Genomic DNA, 5,877 nt, shown 5'->3' with positions numbered 1-5,877 from the left:
TACCGTTTGCTAAAGAGTAAAACGGAAAAGTGTAGAAGCACGTGGCCCAGTTTATATAGCAGTGCTATTTTATCCGCAGGTTATTCAGTTCGTTTTGAATGACGAGAAAAAACAAACTTTATTTAAACATGCAAAATCCTATCATGACGCTCCTATTTTCTGTTGCATCACAACTGCACCAAGTTTGAAGTTTTCTCTATGAGGAAAACTTTTACTCAAAAGATTGATAACGCCAGGCATGTTACGCAATAGAGGAAGGGATGACGTTGGGAAATTGTCTGCAGAGCCGCTAAGCAGACGCATTGAGGTTGTGAAACAATGGCTGTGGAAAACTTGAGTGCATAATGAAAGTGAAGTCTTGCTTCAGATAACTATTCATACGATATCCATTGAACAAATCAGACCTATTTACATGGATTTAACTTTTGTATACGTTGAATCCATGCAATAAAGCACTAATTTTCTTACTCGCTAGAACCTAGAACAATAGCAAAGCTTCGAACAATATGAAATATAATTTGATTTCTATCTTGGCGTTTGATATTTAGAAATGGCGAGAGCTGGGAAACATGAATAATTTACAAAAGTTAACATTTCTCTACTTTGTTTCAATTTCTTCTAAACATTATTTTCGGAAAATGCGCATTTAAATAATTCTACAACTAAGCAATGCGCTTGTTGAATCACATTGAAGAAAACTATTTACAAAGTTTTTCATTCACAACCCGATTTACTGTTTTGGTCACTGTAAGCTAAATTGTCAGACCACAAATTCGTGACACTAAAAAACAGCTTCTCGTTGTTTACGCCTTTCCACGTCTCGTGATCGTGATGCAACAAAATGGCGTTATCGGTTTTGACCTTTTGTGGCAAAAAATGAGTCTACTGTATTCTTCTCGCTGCAGACCAATGCTAGATGCCAAGTTCCGTTTCCTACCCGTTAAAACTGTGTATCTTTTTAGTATTCTATGGAGGCCATCTTTCTCTTTCCTCTACCTTCGATGCAGTTCTGTCTCCTGCCTTTTATAAGTTACAGGATATGACCGACACATGTAGTCTTATACGTTTTTTTTTAGTTTTTAAAAACGATCAAAAATATTTCGGCAATCATGCTTCACTTTTTAACAGGGTTTAAACGTGGATTACCCAGCCAATAAATTACTCCTTTTTTACGTTGATTTAAAGTCAACATGCCTTGAATCAATGTATAAAAGAACTGAGCTTCTGGCTAGGTGCTGCGTAAAAAATGAAATTTCGTTGTAGGCTAATTAGCCTTTTTTCCATATTCATTGCACGTCTACAGACGTTGCATCAATGAAAAGAGCACTAATTAGCTGGCAGCAAAAGTTGCCCATTTTAAATCGTTTTGTCGCTCAACGTTGAAACGATGTAAAATGGCAATTTTGTGAGCTGAATTCATATTTTGGCTACATGCTTTCTGTTGGATACGTTTCCTTGGTTCGAACAGTTGATGTTTTGGTCAGCCACAAGTATGGTCGAAGCCAAATCGTTTTCGGCAGTCTCTAAATGTGCATGGCAGTCTCTAAATGTGCATACCCAGCATCAACTTAAGGCTTCAATAAACATCACTTTTAGTTTAAATCGACATGCCAGCTTCGTTATTTTTTAGAATTCTTGTGTGTCACATGTTATTGAAGAAACATACAATTGCTTGATGACTGAAAACCATTGCTTTAACTGCTTAGCCTTGATCATCTTTTAAGCCGTCACATACACTTTACAGTTAGCACACCAACAAAAAAGTACGCCGACTATAATGTTTAAACAATTAATCGATTAAATGCTTAAAAAGGTTTAGAATATTCACACTGTTCCAAGATGCATTGTTTTTAGATTGGTAGATTGTCGCAACGAAAAACTAAAACTCCACCTTTGTTGTTAGTCATTTCCTCAGAAGCGCTGAGAACTTTCTCTGAAAACAAAAATAGCAAAGTTTTTAGAGGAAGTGACAACGTATAGAACGAAGTGTAACGTCATGGCGAAGTGACGTATGTCTACTTTCTTAGCTTTTCTATAGATAAAAAAGTTTCCAAATAACTTCTGGAAGGTTCGATCAACGGACAGTGTGGCGCAAAAAAGCGAATACCTGCCGTCTGGAGCGTTCACAGATTTTTTCTTTGCCTTGTTTAGTTCTGTTTTCTTTTGTATCTTATGTTTACAAAAGCTTTTCTTGCCTTACAAACATTACCGTAATTCGTAGTTTTAAAAAATGCAACAAAGCATTTCACATTTAAATTTATAAATGTTCAAACATAAGCTACCGGTAGCTTACTTTAAAATTAGTCCAAATAAATCACTGCTGTGGGTAAAACTATTTCTACACTAATCAATAAAAACTTGTAAATGTTTCAACTTACTGTGCGAGTTTGTAGGCTATTACAAAAGTTAATTTCTTAACGGAGGAGATGCTCATCTTAGCACGATTTCTAGGGATCTTGCATGTCCGACAAGCTACTGATATTCGCGGAAGGATTGCTTTGAAGGTAATGCTGTACTTTTAAACCACCAGAAGCCGTTTAATGTCGTCAGATCAATGGCAGTGGTGGTTCCGACAACTGCATGAAAACAATGCATGACTGTACAATAAATGCAGTCACATTCGTGATTCGTTCGGAAAGTTTAATGCTTCCGCGGCTTTTCAAGGCATTAGTAAGCCTGAAATTAGACCTTCTTTTCGGCTACATTGTAGCCTCGGCCGAATCTTCCAACAAATAGCAACAGGTCCTGGGTTTCAAGTGAGATCTTATTACTCTGTATTTGAAATACAGGCCCGAGCTGTGAGAGGATCGTACGGTGATGATAAGTCGCCACAACCTGGAACATTGCACTCGGTGTACGCCACAACAAAAAGGCAGTACAGACGAGTGCAATTGTCCGAGTTACTGACAAGTAGCTATATCAGCTCATGATTCACAATGAAATATAATGTTCCAACGTAGACAATATATAGCCTACCCTCCTTATTATATCATACAACTCTTTATTAACAAGCGTCTCTTAAATTGAGAAAGCTGCTAAATTTTCCAACTTTCCATCGTTTAGCGCTAACCAAGCAATACGTTGGAGACATTGGCACACCGTGACCATTTTTGGAGTGTTTACTTTTTTCACCAATTTTCTTTTGGGTGCGGCTCAACCAAGTGAGCTATATCGTTTGCTTTTTGTTTTTAAATACAAGTAGAGTAAATGCTTAAATGTTACTGAAAAAGTAAATACTCAAAAACATGGTCACCCGACGCCATTGGTTGGCGATGGCGTAAAACACAAGCAAGGAGGCTGTTTTTTTCTTTCCTGTCAGTTAATTGTCTCCGTCACAAATTATGTATGTCTCCTTAACAAATTAAAGCCTGAAACTAAGAGACTACAATCCGTTTGATCATGACGTACGTACCGCTTCAAACCAACGACGGAACGCCAGAGTGTTTCTAAACTGAATCACTGCCTGAAGTTCCGTCGAATCAGAAGAGATAAAGGGTTAAGCAATTTCAAAAAAACATTGAAGTAATTGCTTCTCTGCAATGATGAGTTTAACTGCCTGAGTCGCTATGAAGTTGCAAGCCATTTGTGTGAATCAAAAAAGCTTACATCTTCATATAGAAACAAACAATCTGATAGCTTGCATTCAATATTTAAAAAATGCTGTGTAGCTCAACAATTAGTGGAACCTCCAACAGTAAAGAAATTGATGATCAAGTTACAGAACTGTAACCATACACACAATTGTTTGTAAACCTTTTGATAACTTAGTAAAAAATATAGGCCATAGGCCTATTACTTCATAAAACAAATTTCTAACTCACAAACTGGTTGAAAAGTTTTGATCGATCAGTTTGGCGTCTGCTGCTTATTCGCATACGCTACATAGACTAAAATCACATAAAACTCCCCATACTTACTGCAGCACAAACTTTTGCATAAGGAAATTCCTTGTTTATCTCTGCTGGTTGGCTATGAAGCAATGGCTTGTAGAGTAGGCATTGTCCGCGATCAGCTGCTTTACATGATCAGTAAATCAAGTCAAAACTTACCTTCTGTAGTTACATCTAGTGAAACTCTACAAATTTAGTTAAAATATATACAGTAGGCCTATGCTTGCAATTAAAACAAAACAGTGATAGACAAACACCACATAGGCGACATACATATTGAAGGTGTTGCAAGTTTCTGCAGCCTGTTGGTGCTTCATGCCAAGTATTGCATCAGACATTGGCAAGATGATAACGAACTGACGTTTGATCTCTCTCAGTTCTCACATCTTTATACCTGCATCACACTGACAACATGCTATGAGTCATCTAAATGGTTATTTTTGAACGGCACTTCAATGTTTACCAAAACGCGATGCATGTGCTTCAAACTTCCAGCACCCAGTAGACTAGAGTAGGCTACAGACCTGTCTATGCACTTAATATAAAAACAAAATTTCATCGCTTCAGTAGCAACAACCTGTTTACACGTTACAAGATTTAGCAGTAATTAACTGACGTTTCAATCACGTGTGCCCTCTTTTTGAAAAGAAACAGCCAACTGTAGGCCTATAGGCTAACTTAGTTTTGAACAAAACTTTAAAAACATTAACAAGTATTGAAAATAACGATAGTGTTACATCAGAGCTGAGCTACAAAAAGTTTAAAAAGAACATCGCAGCTTCATCTATGTACGACGTACGTAGCCGACAAAAAGATAAGTTAAAACAACATTTCTGCTCTGCAAGCTATTTCAAAGCATTAGATCTCACGCACCAGTAAGCTATAGAAAGTCGGGATTGAATTCAAAGAATTCCCTGGTTTTAGAAATGTTTTTGATTTCTCGTTTTCCGGTTTTGACAAGAAATTTCCCTAGATTGTTGGAGATGTAAATTCTGTTACTAACGCAAAAACATCTCTCCAAATGTTGGGCTAACCTACTATTTAAGATTGTGCAAGTAAAACTATGCAGGTATACATTGTATAGGCTATACATCTACCCCAAGAAATTGACACGGTCGCTCCAGCCCCTGAGAGGATGAAAGGTCTATACTCGCACCACCGAAGGTTGTCGATATTTTCCACGACTACGCAAAGAAACCTATCTTTGGTCTCTTTCCTCAAGACAAGAAAAAGACGATGGTTAAAAGACGATGAAGTTAGACCTTGATGGCAGACTATGGTAAACTTGATGGTCTGAGGTCTGTTTCGGAACTCTACCGGGATCTTCGGGATTTGTTACTCAGCAGACTATAGTCGCAGAAAGAGCTCAGTAGAAACGACCTATACTCATGAGAGGACCATAAAGAAATGGGCTACCCATGACTTTATTTTAAAAAAACGAAGTAGGCTACGATACAACCAAGTAAAAAATGTGAAGGTTTATGGAAAATAAGAGAAAATAACAATGGATTTGTTGAAGATTTTAGTTACAGTAGAAAACGCAGAGACGAATGCCGTACATAAAAAATTTACATAAGAAACTTTGTTGTCATATAGCCTACCCAGTACCCAATATTTTTGTTTCGCGAGTATGATGCTTCTTGGTTTTCTGGATAAAATTATTGTTTACTTGCTTCGTTAGGTTGCTAAAACTTTGCAGCTGTGCAGTGAAATATAATTGCAAAACACAAAGTAATTCTTTAGCAGCCAACAGTTTGGAAAAGCAATTTTGATATTACGGTCAAGCGGCATTAACAAGTCGTGAATCAAAGCTAACGGTGACAAGCGATTTCCTGTGTAACATGCCAACGATATCAAATAAGTCAAAAGCCAGGTTATACATTTATACAAATCCCTATACAACGCTGATACCTTACTGAACACATATACAGATTCAAATTTGTTGTCAGTTCAAACTCTTTACCACGTAGTGAACATCGGATGATGT

General features: G+C 37.2%; 1 long non-coding RNA gene across 1 annotated transcript; it reads right to left on the bottom strand.

Annotated features, from left to right (window-relative positions):
- Window positions 1-1,059: 1,059 nt before the first annotated feature.
- Window positions 1,060-4,179, bottom strand: LOC145785722 (uncharacterized). Its single transcript, XR_014291207.1, has 3 exons — window positions 3,918-4,179; window positions 2,379-2,576; window positions 1,060-1,933 (listed from the first exon to the last, which is right to left on the bottom strand). It is a non-coding gene; the product is annotated as an uncharacterized LOC145785722 (long non-coding RNA).
- Window positions 4,180-5,877: the final 1,698 nt, after the last annotated feature.

This window comes from Aplidium turbinatum, chromosome 16 (genome assembly GCF_918807975.1).
Source record: "Aplidium turbinatum chromosome 16, kaAplTurb1.1, whole genome shotgun sequence".
Classification (NCBI taxonomy): domain Eukaryota; kingdom Metazoa; phylum Chordata; class Ascidiacea; order Aplousobranchia; family Polyclinidae; genus Aplidium; species Aplidium turbinatum.
This window is presented reverse-complemented; position numbering and strand designations above follow the sequence as displayed.